This window comes from Myotis nattereri, assembly GCF_964212035.1.
Source record: "Myotis nattereri genome assembly, chromosome: 1".
In the NCBI taxonomy this organism is placed as follows: domain Eukaryota; kingdom Metazoa; phylum Chordata; class Mammalia; order Chiroptera; family Vespertilionidae; genus Myotis; species Myotis nattereri.
The window spans coordinates 16,280,750-16,299,308 of record NC_138075.1 but is presented as its reverse complement, the minus strand read 5'-3'; positions in this window follow the sequence as shown (position 1 = coordinate 16,299,308).

The following is an 18,559-nucleotide window of genomic DNA, read 5'->3' as shown; positions in this document are numbered from 1 at the left end:
CTAGAGCAAAATTAAGTCAGAAAGCTTCTCCTACACTTTGGCAAGTGGATGTGCTCAGAGTGGGCTCCCAATTTGGAAGTAATTTATTTCTCTGGCCTCTCTTACTGCCTTTATTATGTATCTTTAATAGAAGTTTGAGACCCTTAGACCTCGATGCCAAAGCTAACGTGGATAAAAAAAGATAGAGATGGGGATAGGTGGGAGGGAATTTGAAGAATCAGTCCAGGGCTCAATTAAAATGACCTGCCAAACAACTGTTAGACAATCGCACATTCTAATTTTCTAGAGACAAGATTAGAGCATTGAGGATATGAAAAAAGAGCAAGTGATGCTTGCTTGCTTAAAATATTTGGTTGAGATGTAGAAATAACAGACAAAATCATCTGGGTTTAGCAGAATCATTAGTGTAAAATAGTGTACCTGGTCCCAAAATATGCCAAAAAGCCATGTGGAGTACAAGCCAATTCCCAGCAGTTTGAATTTATTATTTATGATGCCAGTTAAACAAGGCTAATGTGCTCTGCAAAAGTGGTTATCGCTGCTGTGCAATATTAGTAGGAATTAGTCAGATGTTACCAGCTCAATACAAAGTCAATTTGCAAAGGTTTCTGCAAATGACAGTTTGGCTGAGTTAACATGACAGTTGAGAGCATCCAAGCTGTTTCACTATTGGCAAATAGGTTTAGCACCAAAGGGGGCATTTATCAGTTTAGGGAACAAATTCAACAGAAGAGAGGGAGGAGCAGTAACAAGCTCCAGCTCTTTACCATGGAAAGTCCATAACCTCATCCTACTCTAATCCTAATCCAACGAGTTTCAAAGGAAATCGGTGTCATCTTCTTCATGTTTGAGCTGCTTCTATCCATTTCCTCTCATAAAATTCTGTGGCCTAGCAATGCCCTCCAGCACAGAGTTCTGCCTACAGGTCTGTAATATGTCAGCTTGCTGTTTCTCAAGGAAAAGCTACCATGGGCTCTTGTTTTATAATACTGAGTGAATTAGTAAAATTATTTTTCTAATCAAAATGCATATAAGCATAAGACATTATCTTTGGTTTATAAACTCTTTGTCATAAATATATTAATGATGTCCTTCAATAAAAAGCTCAAGGGAATAAATATTGGCCCTTTTAGAAGAATTATACTACACATGAAGTATCACAGAGTATGCATATATTTAAAGATTTTGTTAAAATTACTCCATCTGAGCAAGGGAATGTTAGTCTGCCCATCTGAAACTTCTTTATGAGAAAAATACCAAGTTAACTTTTAGAGGGACTTTAAGAATTTTTGAGATTTGAAGAAGAAAGTAGTATGCTTTCCGTTGATATGTGGGCCTTAGAAAATCCATCTTCAAACTGGGTTTAAATAAATCCTATTTTCTCTTCCCTTCCCTCCCCTTCCCTTCCTTTTCTTCCCATTCATTTCCCCATCCTTTTCTTTTCTTTTTTTTCCCTTCCCTTGCCATCTCTTCTCTTCTTTCCTTTGAATGCCATGTGCTGCCCTCTCATTAAACATGAATTCTCTTCCTTGGGGTAAACAAGGCAACGTTCTATTCCCCATGGAGCTTGTCTCCAATCATTGAATATGTAAACTGTAGGGGCTTCAAAATACTTTGTGCATTTCACTGATTATAATAACTGGTGTAATTCTCATGATTAATTTCATACTTGGATCCTGAGCACTATATGCAAATATATGCAACTTTGATGTGGGTGGCAAAGATTTGAATCAAGAACCAGGCCCTTAAATATAAGGTTGTTCAAGTCAAAATCATGAAAGCTAACTTTCTTCTCTCCATGAATTATTGAATGTTCTGTTACTGCTATTCTGAAATGACTATACCCATTCTCCGATTCCAGTTTCCATCTCTCTATCTGGACTGTTGCTCAGCCTCTGAAGCATTTCCAGTGCTATTCTGAAGATTATCTGTAGTTTAATACGGTCTCTAGGTCATAGAAACAAATAACACAGCATGTTGGACACTTGGGTAGTAAAACGACAATTTTGCATGCCATCCAATTTAGTTTATAAAAATACCTACTAATGACGCTTGCCTCAAGTAGTATACACAGTAGCATATTCTTGCAGCTATTTCTCTAGCCATTCTCTCACCTGAGATTTGTTACTATAGCTTTGTTTAAAATAAGTGAATCAGGCATAATCATGCTACATTATATTTAAGGAAACAAAAGTCCCAAGGCAGGAAGTGGCATACCCCAGGTTACCTATAAAATAACTGGTAGTTATGTGTATTAGTTTGCGAGAGCTGCCATAACAAAGTACCACAGACTGGGCTTCTCCAAGGACAGAAAGTTGCTGACTCACAGTTCTGGAAGCCAGAAGTCTGAGATCAAGGTGTTGGCAGGGTGGATTCCTTCTGAGGGCTGAGGGAAGTCTCTGTTCCAGACCTCTCTCCTTGGCTTATAGATGGCTGTCTTCATGAGCACATGGTGTTCTCCTTGTATGTACAATCATGTCAAAATTTCCCCTTTGGATAAGAACACCAGTCATTGATTTGGGCCCTATCTAATGGGCTCCCTTTAAGTTGATTACCTCTACAGAGACCCTAACTCCAAATAAAGTCACATTCTGGAGATATTTTTGGTAAAAACTTTCATATATGAATTGGGTAGGGGGCACAATTCCACCCAAAGCATTATAAAAAATCACATCCCTCTATTTTACTATTCAATGTTTTTATTCCCATACCTGATGGCTAAAGAAAGATGGGGAAGTTAACCAAAATGAATCAAAGGAGAGCTGAATGATGGAGAAATAAGAGACAAGCTGGGCAATCATGAGGAAAGTTAAAAAAAAAAAATCAAGTACTGGAGATTGAATGGGCTTCAGAAAATTACCCCAAGATGGTTGTAAATTTGATAATACATAGGTTTCCTTCTATACTCTGATAGGATTAACTACAACAGAAGAAAAATTTAGGAGGGAATAAGAAAGCACTTGCCTATTCTATTTCGTTTATGGTAATAAATTCCAATTATTTGGAATTGACATTGTTCTGCACAGCCTGAAGTCGACTCCAAGAACTTCCTTCTCTGCTCTGTTTAAGTACCAAAGACAAATGACTGTGCCAAATTCTTTGGCATGGCTCCATTTATTTAAAGCTCATCTAGGCTTTTCTTTCCCTCTCAGGAGGGCCCTTTGGGGAAGAAAAGACACACAAACCAAATCTTGAGCCCATTGTGGAAGCCGTGATTGCAGAAGAGAAGTGGTCTAAACCCAAATTTAGCAGCTTCTGTAAAGAACTCATCCTAATAGGAATGGATGCTGAATTATTGTGTAAAATGGGAGGGGTCACTGTCCCCACCTTTTCCCCACCCATCTCCCAGCTCTTCCAACACCATAAAAATACCAAAGCTATTAATTCAAAAGACATGTTCACAGATTTCGCTTCGCTCTGCCCCTAATCTCACTCATAAATATTTGAAAATTACAGCTAAAACCAAATATGCTTGTCAGTGTAATGAAACTGCAGGCGAGTATAACCACACAAGGCTTTAAAGTTCCTGGAGGAGGGAAGTGAGAGATGATGAGATTTGGGGACAGTTTATGGGAGCAATTTGTTATGCGTGCAGGAGGAATGGCGTCCTGATGACAGATTCACATCTTGGTCCTGAACTTTAATTACTGAGGCCCTCTGAGAAACACACCGAGAAACAATAGGGAAATTCTACTGAGCATTTCACAGATTCTTCGCCGAGAATCTGCAGGGATTTATTTTATTATTATTTTTCTTTCTTTTCAAGCTGCAGCTTTGTTGCCTTGACATCCACACTCAAGAGTTATTGGTATCAAACCAAGCTATATAAAAAGCTATCAAACACTTCTCAGATTTTCCACAGTTCAAAGCAGCCCTGGCAGCCTGCCAGGCGTGAAAGATGAGCTGAGCCCAATGTGGTGAGTGTGGCTGCACGTGCAAAAAGGAGCAGGGGGCTGAGCTAGGAAAGGCAGACAACTTTGAAGGCCCGGGAGGGAGGAAGAAGTGGGTTCTTCCTCCTCAGACCCAAGGGCCATGTTCTCCCTCTACAAGGAGTAAGGAGAATTAGGATGCTGTGGGCTAACTACAATCACAGTAGAAATGCCACTCTTAGAACATACATATATATTTTTTTTTTGAAAAAGGTAGAGACCTCATTATGTTAACCAGATAATATGTTAATGAGGCTTTTATTTATTTTGGTCCCAGATAGATCAGAGAAGTTAAGGTTCGAGGATCGACTCAGACTAAAACGCCAATGGCCAGAACCTGTGTGATGATACTCTCTTATTGCAGTCAGAGAATATGGAATTCTGTATTTTCAAGGAAGTTTGTGACATTCTGTTAACCCTGGTTCTGTTCCAGGCACGAGTTTCAAATTTACTTTTAACTTTGTGGCCTGAATTGTCTAATCCCAGTTGGTAAATGGATGTGGAAATGTGAAGCCAGCTTAGTAATTTCTTTTTATCTTCCTGAAACATAATTTTGTTTGGTGTGACTTTAGGGAAAGAAGGTAGGCGGTGCTGTTGATGTCTCACAGATGGGGACATTAAGACCCAGGGATGGTCAGTGCTTCTCAAAGCACCTGTAGCTAGCAAGCATCAGAATTTGAACTTGAGAGCCACTTTCTACAATACCATCTCGTCATCTTGATTGAGGAAGAGTTTCCCCAAACATATTCCTTTATAAATGCAGGCATCCCACAAGGCTAATGGAGAAGATTCAGTCAGTGCCCCTTGCATTTCCCCTACCAGCTGTCTTTTGACATTGTGTGGTGCACACACTGGAAATAGAAGTTAACACTCCAGAGTGACCCTCAGCCAGTGGGGGATAGAAATTGGTGGACAGAAACCACAGCTTTCTTACTTCTTAGTGCAATTCCAATGTACATGCAACATAGGTTCTTATTGGGCCAAGCCTTCTCTCTCTGCAGCATTGCCCTGTGCATTAATTCAGCCTTTTGTTGACTATCTTCCCTGTCTTAGTTCCCCTCTCTCTTGCTTCCAAATATCCTACTTGCGCCCAAACCCACCTAAACTTACAGTTTAGTTGAGTACTTCTCACATTTTATACCAATAGACGAGCATGAGTCTAAAGATGCCACAGCAATCGGAAAAATCCAGCTGGACCTATGGCCTTTGTTCCAAATATATATTTACCCATGACTTTATTTGTTACTTTCTTTTTAAAGTATTTTATGCCATAATATTTTTAAATAATCAAAGTTTATGGAGGATATACTTAAAAGCAAGAAAAAAATTTATCCCTAAATTGTACTGTACCAGCTAAAAAATAACCATTATTTACATGTTGGTGAATATATATATATATATATATATATATATATATATATATATATCCATTTATGCATACTACTTTATAGCCATTTCACTTAATATATCATGAACACCCTTTAGAGTCTTCAAATATTTTGTTATTGCTTTTATAACTGTAGACAACTTGAGTCAGTTTTATAGGACTTTTTTTTTCCTATTTTTTACTAACATAAACATTCTTGAACTTAAGAAATGTTTTTATTTATATTCCAACTAGCAACTAATAAAAGAACCAGCAGATTATTCACAACTCAGCATTATATCATTAAAATATTTGCTAATTTGCTAGTGAAAATTGCAATGTATTACTTTTAAACATGATTTTTTCCTTACCCAGTGATCTCCCTTTTATATGGTTACCATAAGTATAGCAGCCTCCCTACTTTGAGAATGGGAAACACTTTACTGTGAACTTTTCAACTTACAGCTCTTTGTGGTTGAAAACCATCTCCAACAGCTGTCTGAAAATTTATTCAATTCCATCTAAGCAGCTGTTGGCTCTTGGTGGCTCTTGGGTAGTAAGAATGTTCTAAGGGATTGAAGCAGTAAGGAGATAGGATTTTCTGAGGTATTGGGAATTGAACTTCAACAAGATATTTTCTTGTGGTTTTTTGAATATGTGGGAGAAAGACTTTTAATGTGTGACCTTCCCAGAATATCTAAATCAACAATATCCTGTCTGACTCTAGGTTTAAAAACAAAGTTCCCTGAAAGAATGCAATAGAGCTCCATATAAATCTGACTTTATTTAAACTCTGATTTCCCCTATCAAGATCATTGCACTGTAATTCTCATAGTTCTTAGAGGGTTATGAGCTTAGTATGTGCCAGGAAAACTTGAGTGATTTTAGGGGTTTTCATATTTCTTGCTGCATCATTTCCACTCAGAAATTTAGGGGGGAAATTTCTCTTCTCACCATCTGTGCAATCCAGCATCAGACTTCCAAAATGTAAGCAAGCTAACCACAAAGTCAGGGAAAAAATTAGCTTATTAGAAAAGCACAAGAAGGAGAAATAGAGAAGAAATAGAAAGACAGAGAGAGGGAGAGATGGTAGAAGTGATGAAGAAAGAAAAGGAAGGAAGGAAGGAAGGAAGGAAGGAAGGAAGGAAGGAAGGAAGGAAGGAAGGAAGGGACTGGGGTTCTTGTTCCAGCATCTAGAAGGGTTCAGCAATCTGGAGAAGTGCTGTGTGTAACTTAATAAAGAGTCCAGAGATGAAACATAATTTTGAAAGGCATTATAGGGAGTCAGAGAAGACTTAGCTTAAGGAACTAAGTTCTCCTGGTCTCAGGACCCCTTGCTTTTTATTAACACAAATTATCCTAAGGTGAGGTGGAGATATATACTTCAAAGGGTAGGGTTAGGTACAGAATCCATTGTCAGATTGGAAGAATTTGCCTACGGCTGTTCAGGTGTTTGACCAGTAGGAGGCAATAACATGTAGATTAAGATGCCCTGAGCTGTCTGGCAGCAAGCAGTCATCCCTTTTCAGGTTTGGGGAAATGCCCTCAGCCATTCCCAACAGGTGACAACATATGTGACTCAGCCCTTGTTGAGTCCCCAAGTTCCATCAACCTTTTGATGAAACTCTTGCAATTATGACATACTGGGATTGGCTTACAGCAGAAGGAAGGGGAGAAGAAGCTATATTTATTAGGTTAGTTATAAGATAGTATAATGAGAAACACCACAATATTCCATTAGAAGTAATTTTTAATGTCACCTACATTTCTGGAATATATATATATATATATAGGGAAGGAAGGGGCATACATGAGCTATGACTATTTTCATGAATCCTGCTATTCTCCCGTAACTGACACCGATCTGAGTTGTGCATGGTGTGCATGGTATGCTTGCATGATTCTGGCTGATGGGATTGCTTCCCAAAGTGACTCAGCTACAAGTTCCTGCTGATGCTCTCCAGTCTCTTCTACTTTCTTATAAGCTGCAGACATTGCTCCAACCCTATGCTGGATGCACGAATACAAAAACATACGCTTCTGACCCAGCCCATTGCTACACCTCTTCCCGTGGAATCTACAGTTCTGGATAGAGAAAGCAAATTAATTCAATTGCCATTCCATATAGCAGCTCTTACTTCCAGAATATGTCTCCTACCAGTTGACTTCACCATGTTCTTCCATCTTCCCTTCTTAACAACTCAACTCAACCCTGATTCCAACTTTCCCATTTCCTTGATCAAATGAGAGCCAATAGAAAAATTTCAGTTCTTGTAGTAATTAAGAAAGTAATTTGACCCCAAATACCTATTCAGAGTTTGTCAAATAGCTTTAATTAGCATTTTCATGAAACTGAGGCTAAGTGGATGAATCATGTGGTATTTCGGTCATCAGTTTTGATCAATTTTCTACAACCCAAGTGAAGTTGAATTATCAGCAAGTTGAAGAATATGAGATGTGAGAGGTGCTTAACATGATAAGGATATTTCTACTACCTTTAAAATGATCCCTAAGCCAGTGATTATTGTACCCAGAAGTATAATGTCAACAACAGAGTATGAGTAACTCTTGGACCCATCAATTTTTAGAAATGCAAAATCAAAGCAATGCTAAAAAGACATAATTTAGAGAATGTCTACTTTATGCCATTACTTAAAATACATGACATTATTTTATTTATCTAATATATAGTTACTGCAGAACGACCTTGAATCATGTATTTCCAACACACTAAAAATATAGTGTAAATGATTTCTAAATTAGAAAAAAATAAATTGTTACTTTACCCATATTACAGATTAATAAATTGAGGTTCAGAAACTTAGGTCATTCGCCTCATGTCAATTAGTTGTAAATATCAGTAGAAAAACTAAATCAATCTGATTCTTTAGTATGTGCCTTAATATGTCTATACACAGAATCAAAGAATCAAGTTCTTCACTTTAATGTTCTCCTATGCCAGATTTGAGACACGGAAGGAATGTATGCCATGCCTCTCTTGTTTTTTATTTTCTCTTCCCTTTCCTTTTCATCTTTTTTTTATTCACTATATATATATTTTTTAAAATCTCCCAGATATTTTGCTCACAGTGTGAAAGGCTATATTATCTGATTTCCTTAAGAATCATGAAAAAAGAAGCCTTATGATATAAGGAATCTTTTTTCTTTTCTTTTAGTCTCTATGTCAATGTCCTCTTTTTTAAACTGCCCTCATTTTCAGTGAAAACATAAACTTACATTGGATGAAAAGAGTATGAAAGAGTATCATTTGTGTGAAAGGGTATCATTTAGCTTGTAAAACCAAAGCATTAAAGCCAATTCGGTATATATGTATTGTGATTAAAACTGGAGGGTTGCTGAGACGATGAGTAGGGGATTTCATAATTGTGCAGAGTAATAGAAATATTTTGATTTGGCTAAAGTGCTAATATTTTAATCACAGTAAGGATTTGTGTTTTCAAGGGGATACAACAAAACTTTCCAGCATTCCAAGTGACTGAGACAAATATCCTGTACCTCCCATAAATCAAGAAGGATGTTTATATTCTCTGAGACATTCTGTTACAATTTCCTTCTTGAGGGATAAGCTTCTCTGAGAGGGTTACAGTCGGACTACAAAACAGGAATGCTCTTTGTTTTGGTTAGACAGTCACCAACTTTGAAATAGAATGTGCCTTGCTATTCCAGGAAATGTTTTTAAATGATTTCTTAGAAAACCTGATAACTGGTCCTTTGCAAGATGTAGAAGCATGTCCAGAAGGACCAGACTGGAGGAGGAGAAAGTGGAGATGAGGATGTCACAGTTATGGGGTTACTGTTTGCTTTCCTTAAAAAAAACCAAAAAACAAAAAAAAACAAAAACCTCAGGTGGTATTGGACTCTGTCAATTTGGTTTGCTTTATAAATCCTGTCCTTTATTATCTCCATGCTGGCTCAGCTGTAGATGTGTTGTTGAACAAATGATGTGTTTGGGGCCAGATTACTTTTCAGATACACAGAAGGCATTTAATGGGACATGGGATATATATTTCACTTGGAATTAGGGAAAAGTGGTGTGGATAAAAAGGTTTTTTTCATCTAACATAGGTACCACTAGATCAAACCATGGAAGGTTGTTGCTGTGTTACATGCTTGATTTTAATTTTTTTTAAAAAAAAATAATTTAGTTATTTGAAGCTACAAAGTACTGTAGTTAAGGAGACAAGTTTATAATCAGTCATACATGTTTATTTATGTACATGTTTTGAAAATGTCTGATACATTTCAGTATGTGTGTGTCCTTGTTGGATTCTCAATCACTATTTTAAGTCTTCTCCATTGGAAAAGGAAATACTACTCCAATCCAGGGTTACTAATAAATTCAAATTGTGGATAAATATCAATAATTGTGGGAATACAGAAATCATACTATAATTTGTGAACATTTCTGATAGCTTACTTCTTCATGGTTCTTGCTTTATCTACTGCTGTATCCTTATGGGCTTTCTTAGATTAGTTCTTCATCAAATGGGTACCAAGTTCATCTACTTCTACACAGAAAATTCTACTCATGAATGCCCCAATCCTATCTAATAAAAGAGAAACATGGTAATTAGCCATACCTCCGCTACCCTTCCCATTGGCTAATCAGGGCAATATGCAAATTAACTGCCAGCCATGATGGCGGCCTGCAGCCAGGCAGCTTGAAGCGAACATGAGGCTTGCTTGCTTCAGTGACGGAGGACTCCAACGTTCCCCGCCTGCCGCTGTCGGCTTCTGAGATTGCAGTTTGAAACATTGTTACAAATATAGAAGCTAAACAAAACCCCAGAAACCTGCTTTCAGCCAGCCGGTATCTCAGAGCTGGAGTTGAAAGAGTGTTTCGATTATAGAACCCAAACAAACCAGATACCTGCTTTCAGCAGCTGAGGCCTAAGAGTTGGAGCCAAGCATCAGAGCTAAAGCTGTCCCAGAATAAAAAAAATAAAAAGAAAAAAAGGAGCAGTTGGGAGCTTCAGTCACCCCCAGCCTGAAAACAGCCCTCAGCCCCTCACACAGACTGGCCAGGCACCCCAGCGAGGACCCCCACCCTGAAGGGTGTGTGACCAGCTGCAAACAGCCACCAGCCCCTCACCCAGGCTGGCCAGGCACCCCAGTGGGGACCCCCACCCTGATCCAGGACACCCTTCAGGGCAAACCAGCCAGCCCCCACCCGTGCACCAGGCCTCTATCCTATACAGTAAAAGGGTAATATGCCTCCCAGCACTGGTATCAGCGGAGCCGCGAGGCCTCCTGGCACCAGAATCAGGGTGACAGGGGGCAGCGCCCAAACCCCCTGATCGCCCTGAGGCTCTGTGTGTGACAGGGGGCGGGACCACAACCTCCCTATCTGCCCTGCTCTGTTCGCTACAGGGGAAGGCACCCCAACCCCCTGATTGGCCCTGCTCTGTGCCTGATAGGGGGGAGCTCCCCAATCCCCTGATTGCCCTGCAGCTCTGTGTGTGACAGGGTGGGGCGCCCCAACCCCCTGATCCACTCTGCTCTGTTTGTGACAGGGGCCGGTGCCCCAACTCCCCTATCGGCCCTACTCTCTGAGTGACAGGGGGGAGCTCCTCAACCCCCCGATGGGCCCTGCTCTGTGCATGACAGGGTACGGAGTCCCAACCCCCTGATGGGGCCTGCTCTGTGCATGACAGGGGGGAGCTCCCCAACCCCCTGATTGGCCCTGCTCTGTGCGTGACAGGGGGTGGCGCCACAACCTCCCCATTGACCCTGCCTTGAGTGTGAGAGGGGGCGGTGCCCCAACAACCAATCGGCCCTACCCTGAGTGTGATTGAGGGTGGCATTGCAACCTCCCAATCCGCCCGGCGCCCCTACTCCCCAATCGGCCCTGCTCTGAGCCCGACCAGGGGCTGCACCTAGGGATTGGGCCTGCCCTCTGCCACCTGGGAGCAGGCCTAAGCCAGCAGGTCGTTATCTCCTGAGGGGTCCCAGACTGCGAGAGGGCACAGGCCGGGCTGAGGGCCCCCCCCCCCAAGTGCTCAAATTTTTGTGTACCGGGACTCTAGTGTATTTAATAACATATTACATTTTTTACAGCACCTGGTCCAACTCTGTGTCTACAACCATATTCTTTTTTACATCCTGGCAATGGCAGACTAAGAAAAATATTGATTTTTCTTTGTTTGTTTCAGGCAGTATGGTTTCATTCATAAGCAAGACTCCTCATGTTTCAGCTCCAAGTTCTTAATCAGGAATTTGCTTAGTATTTTGTATAGATCAATATCTATCTAAGAATAGTTTATTTTACTAAGCCAGTAAAATATGCGGCACATTTTTACACTATAAATAGTTTAATTTATATATATATATATATATATATATATATATATATATATATATATATATATATATTTTTTACATACTAGGGACCCGGTGCACGAAATTCGTGCACTGGGTGTGTGTGTGGGGGGGAGTGTCCCTCAGCCCAGTCTGCCTCCTCTCACATACTGGGAGCCCTCAGGCGTTGACCCCCATCACCCTCCAATCACAGGATCTGCCCCTTGCCCAGGCCTGACGCCTCTGCCAGAGGCGTCAGGCCTAGGCAGGGGACCCTCATTTCCCCCCGATCACTGGTTCTTCCCCCCCCGCCAGGCCTGATGCCTCTCGCCCAGGCATCAGGCCTGGGCAGAGGACCCCCAGAACCCTCCGATTGCTGACTCTGCCCCTGGCCCAGGCCTGATGCCTCGGCCAGAGGCGTCGACCCCCATCACTCTCCGATGTCCTGATCGGCCCCTTGCCCAGCCCTGACGCCTCTGCCAGAGGTGTCAGGCTTGGACAGGGGACCCCCATCTCCCCCCATCACTGGCTCTGACCCCCGCCCAGGCCTGATGCCTCTGGCCCAGGAATCATGCCTGGGCAGGGGACCCCCATCTCCCTCTGATCGCTTGCTCCACCCCCCGCCCAAGCCTGACACCTCTGACCCAGGCTTCAGGCCTGGGCAAGGGGACCCTCATATCACCCCAATCACTGGCTCCGCCCCCCACCCAGGCCTGATGCCTCTGCCCCAGGCATCAGGCCTGGGCAGGGGACTCCCAGCCCCTCCTGATTGCTGGCTCTGCCCCCTACCCAGGCCTGATGCCTGGGCCAGAGGAGTTGACCTTCATCACCCTCCGATCGCCGATCACTGGATCGGCCCCTTGCCCAGGCCTGAGGCCTCCGGCAGAGGTGTCAGGTCTGGGCAGGGGACCCCCAGCTCCCCGCAGTTGCAGGCTCCTCCCCTGCCCAGGCCTAACGCCTCTGGCCAAGGCATTAGGACTGGGCAGGGGACCCCCAGCTCCCCACGATATCCCGCTCTGCCCCTGCCCAGGCCTAACGCCTCTGGCCGAGGCGTCCGGCCCGGGCAGCGGGGACCCGCAGCGGCAGCGGCCCACGATCACGGGCTCCGCTTTAGGCCCAGGCAAGGGACCCCTAGCTTCTGGGACTGCCAGCTTCGCCAGTGCCCAGCTCCCATTGCTGGCTCCACCCCTACTTCCCGCTATCACTGGCTAGGGTGGCAAAGGAGCCTGATTCTCCAACCATGGATCGGGGGCAGGGTAAAGGCAGCCCCCAAGGCCGCCTTTGCCCTGCCCCCCGGCTCTTAGCTCCCCCCTGGGTTTCCGATCATTGTCAGTGGCAGGGGGCTTCTTCCTGCTTACCCTTTTGCCTCCCTGCATTGTGCCTACATATGCAAATTAACCTCCATCTTTGTTGGCGGTTAATCGCCATCTTAGTTGGCAGTAATTTGCATATCGCCCCGATTAGCCAATGAAAAGGGTAGCGGTCGTAAGCCAATTACCATGTTTCTCTTTTATTAGTGTAGATTATATATATATAGTTCATTTGAGAAAAATGATTATAGTTCATTGGTGATAAACACTTAAATAATTAACTTGACTTGCATAGTCAGATTCTCCTTGCTTTTGAGTCCTGGTGGCCCAATAAGAATTTGTATCCTTCTCTGTTTACTATGATTTAATCAGTACTTACTGTGCACCTACTATGTGCCGGAAACTGTTTTAGACACTACAGAGACAGCCTGTGGATGTCAAGGGATGTCTAGTATTGTTTACTAAGGTACTTACTTCTGGGATTAAAGGTTAAGAATTTCATTTTTCTCAGACATATTGTTGATATTTTGTCATTGAAATGTCTTTACCCCTTATGTATTTTATTTAGTTTAGAAATTGGGCAAAATATATTGATTTACAGGGCAAACCCCAACATTATTAGTATTATTAATATTTTGCAATGTATTGTATTTTATTTCTCAGAGTGCTGTGATATTTTACCTAATATACTTTTGTTTTGCATGGAGATATGTAGTAAAGCTAAGATCATTAGCTCAGAAAGCCAGTAGACCTGTCTACTCCCCTTTGTAACTTTTGGTACAAATATCCGATGATGCTACTATGATATATAAAATAAAGACCTACTACATGTCACTCTCACCTGGCCTCAGCTATAATATTTCCAGTTCACCATGTTGAACTTTTAAAAGTGATTATGTTTAATAGAATTTTGAAATTTGAGTTTATGCCAGCAGAGGACTCTTTTCATTACACTCACACACCTTCATGGGTACTCACGCACACGTATACCACCACCCCGCCAACAGTGCTAATGCCAGAGTTATGCTGTTGCCCTTTCAGATCATCACCAATGATCGTTTTTGTCAATTGGTACAATCAATTGTTTAGCATAGTTTGTTCCATCTTATGCTTTTTGTTTCCTTCGGGAACTCTGAGTGAGACCGCTGTGATGCCCAACCTCCCATCTCAGCCTAACATTTTACTCAAGGCATTGGTGCAACAATGGGATCCACTAGGGTAACCTCATGTCACTTCGCCTCAATGGCAGCACAGATTTCTCTCCCTCATCCCTGGGTTCTGAGCTTCCATACATGGAATATTTTTAAGAACGTACTCAACTATTCTGATGCATGAATGATGACATTGAGAAGATGCTAACAAATGGTGAAGTGACCTCTGACCAATAAAGGCCAGGAGCTGATGAAAAACTCCTCCTTCTCCTTTCTTTCACATTGACAATTGTGAGACACATACTTTACTTAGATCTTGCAGTATCCCAGCAGAATTAAACCCTGGTTGTCCATGGCAGTGCACCAGCTCAATAATGAATCTTTGGATTGGCTTCCCTCCATCCCTGTTTCATTCTTATAAATCCCTAAACCATGTAAATTGAAAGCATCCCAAAATAAATTACCTCTTGCAAACACCTTTTTCAGGCTGTTTTCTAGAGAGATACTGATTTCAGAGATACCATGATTGATACAGTGATTGATGCGTATAGTATATATGCACATATGTAACTTTCATTCAATATTTAATATCAAAATACATGAAATTATTTAAAAATTATAATTAAGCCCTAGCCACTTTGGCTCTGGATAGAGCATTGGCCCATGGACTGAAGGGTCTCAGGTTCAATTTTGCTCAAGGACACATGCCCTCTGTTGCAGGCTCCAGCCCTGGTTGGGGCGGGGTTGGGAGGCAAACAATCAATGTGTCTCTCTCACATGGTTGTTTCTCTATCTCTCTCTCTGTTTCTCCCCATTTCTTCCACTTTCTTTAAAAATCAACAGAAAAATATTCTTAGGTGAAGATTAACAAAAATAATTATAATTGAGCATTGCTCAATGTGTTACTATCAATTTTCTGAAAGCCAATTTCTAACATGTCCTCCATCCCCACCTTCCACCCACCACATCCACTCTCCAACCTCCATCCCCACCATCCTCACATAAATGGGAACATATACAGCTCAGTGCACCCTGAGTAATCCATCATAAATTTCCCAGTGTGCTTCCTGACAGGTCTCAAAGAGGTTCATAATAGCATTTCCCCTAAGGGCAATGGCACCATTAGTCAAAAGTAATAAAACCTTTTAGTGAAAAATAAATAGGGGAAAAAAAAAACCTTTCATATTCTCTGCGCGTTTTGAAAATTGAGTACATTTAAACTTTAGTTTCCAGACTTATAGAATGAATTCCTACTTTAATTTCCATAGCAAAGCCATAGGCAAACAGGTGCTGGAAAGAATTCTAATCCCTCCGTTTCATAACCTGGGCTAGAGGTGCCCTGGACTGTGAGGGAGTCCTGTCGGCACCTAGGCTGTGCCCCTGGGTTTGGAGGAGGTGCTGCTCCCTTTGCAGAGCAGCTGGGGGTTTGCTCTGCCCTGAGCTGACTCCAGAGTACAGAAGTGTGAACTGTTTCTGGAGAAGAGAAAGGACTGAGCAAGCATACCAGACTAAACATCGCTACTGCGATTAGGCACACACAAGCTCTGTGACTATGTCAAGTATAAACTCCCCAAAAGATAAAAGAGTGGGTAAAGGAAATATCAGTGTGAGAGGACTTTTTGCATTGAATACTACCTAAAAATTTGATTTTTCTCTTTTCATAGATTAGTTTCCATGGATTCTGCTTTCACTAGTAGGAAGTAGAGAAGTAGAAGTATTGGAACAAGAGAAATCTGTTCTTGGGCCATTTCCAGGCAAGACCTGAAATGGGAACAAAGAGAGAGGAAGCAAGAAAGCCTGCACTCCTGAGGTTTCCAGAGAGGCTTTGCATCAGAAAGAGGTCTGAGTTTGCAGAAGATGCCAATTAATAGTGCTGCTCTGGCGCACTAATGTAAACCTCAGATCATTTGAGGTTTGCCCTTTTCTCTTGAAAAATACATCTCGTACTGCAGATGAGTGTAAACATTGAAAGGCATACTCTCCCTCCCTTCTTGATTCTAATTTGCATTTACAGGAAAGTCAAGTGGAAAACCATGAGCTGGGAAATGCCCATTTGCAAGGAGGCATTACTCTTCCAGGCCTGTGGGCTGAATCATGCCGTTCAAAGTCCTGGCTGCCAACTTCCCCAAGACCCCATTCCTGCCCACACCACACATAGTGCTTTGGCCTAGATACATTTCAAAAATCGATGTGGCTTCCTAAAGGGAAAAAAGGTGCACTCATGAACCAGATGTGAAGCCCACCTATGAAGTCCTAAAGGTCAGGCGAGACAAGAGTCACATCTGTCCATAAGACAGCTCAAAGATGACCTATATTGTGTGTTCCTTGGCCATGGATTTTACATGCTGGCTTGGGAAGTCTGTTTCAATTGGCAAACTGGTTACTCTAACTGGTCCTTGCTCTTGATTGTTTACTTTTTAACCTGTCCTACCAAAAAGTTTCCAAGTTATAATATATAGCCGGTATTTTGTTTCTACTTCTTAGTTCATTTCAACCACTATTACTTTTATTTTATATTTTTTATTATTATTGAATTTTTGGTGTGGTATCCTATATAATAAAAGTCTAATATGCAAATAGACCAAATGGCAGAACAACCGGTTACTACGATGTGTGCTGACCACTATGGGATGTGCGCAGAACATGGCGAGCATTGGCCGCAGCGGGATGGGGGAATAGGTGAGCAGGGGTGACAGACCAAGGTGGGGTCCCGGTCCCTGTCATTGGGGAGAGCCTCTGGTGGTTACTGAAAATTCTTTGCTCCTGAGCGCTGCAGTCCTGCCTGGTGCTTGGCACCTGCTGCCGGCGCCAGCCCTGCTCGCACCCACTGCTGGTGCCGAAGCTGCTGCTCACACCCACTGCCAGCGCCCTGCACCAGCCTTGATCCCTTAGCCCCATCAGTGGGTGGGAGTGCCAGCTGCCAGCTCCTATTGCCCCTCAGGGCTTCTCTACCTCCCCGTGCTCCTGAGGGGAGATCTGGGTAGCAGCCGACCCTCACACCCACTGATTGTGCCAGCCCCACTCGCACCGGCTGCTGGCACTGGCCCCAATCACTCTGCAACTTCAGCAGGTGCGAGTGGAACTGGTGCCATCAGCATGTGGGAGCAGAGGTGGAGGGAGACTGGGGGCCGTGGTGAGAGCGGCTGGGCGGGGGCATGGAAGATGGTCTGAGACCCGCCCCTGTGCCCACCTCAGCCTCATGACCTATAGTTCCTTTCAAGGTACACAAATTTGTGCATTGGGCCCCTAGTTGGTTAATAAAATTATGTAAGTTTCAGGTGTACAATTCTATAATAGATCATCTTTTTTGTATTGTGTGTTCACCACCCCAAGTGGTGAACTTCTATAACCACTTATCATCCCCCATTTACACTATTCTCCCTGTCTTCACCCCGCCCCCCCCTTTCATTCTGGTAATCACCATATTGTTGTCTGTGTCTATGAGAATTTTTTTCATTACTTAATCCCTTCACCTTTTTCACTCATTCCCCCTAATTCCCTTCCTTCTGACAACTTTCAGTTTGTTCTCTGTATCTATGGGTTTGTTTCTATTTTTTCTGTTAATTTATTTTACTCATTAGATTTCACATATAAGTGAAATCATATGGTACTTGTCTTTTCATGTCTGGTTTATTTTACGTAGCATAATACTCTCAAGGTCAAACCATGCTATCACAAAAGGTAACATCTCCTTCTTTTTTAAGGCCAAGTAGTATTCCATTGTATAAATTTAGCACATTTTTTTTTTTTTTTTAGCCACTCATCTACTGATGGGCACTTGGGCTCTTTCCAGATCTCTGCTAGTTTAAACAATGCTGCAATAAACATAGGGTTGCATATATTCTTCTGAATTAGTGTTTTTGGTTTTTTGGATATATTCCCAGAAGTGAAATCACTGGTTCATAAAGCATTTCCATTTTTATTTTTTTGAGTTAAATCTGTAATGCTTTCCACAGTGGCTGCACCAATCTGTATTCCCACCAACAGTGTACTAGGGTTCCTTTTCTCCACATCCTCACCAACACTTGTTGTTTGTCAATTTCTTTTTATGATAGCCATTCTGAAAGGTGTGAGGTGATATTTCATTATGCTTTTAATTTTACTTTCTCTGATGATAAGTAACATTCAGCATCTTTTCATATATCTATTGGCCATCTGTATGTCCTCTTTAGAGAAGTGTCTATTCAGGTCCTTTGTTCATTTTTTAATTGGATTGTTTGTAAAAATTAACACCCCAAAATGCCAAGGATTGAAAGAAAATATTATGAACAACTATATGCCTAAAAGTTGGACAATCTGGATGAAATAGATAAATTCCTAGACATCCAATCTTCTAAAACTGAACCAGGAAGAATCAGAAAATCTTAATAGACAATTATGTCTATTGGACATGGGCATTAAAAATACAAATTTATAGTTACAAATTCTCCTTTGAAATTCTTATTATTTCTTGTTAAAATATTTTTGCACATTTTAAATATTTTT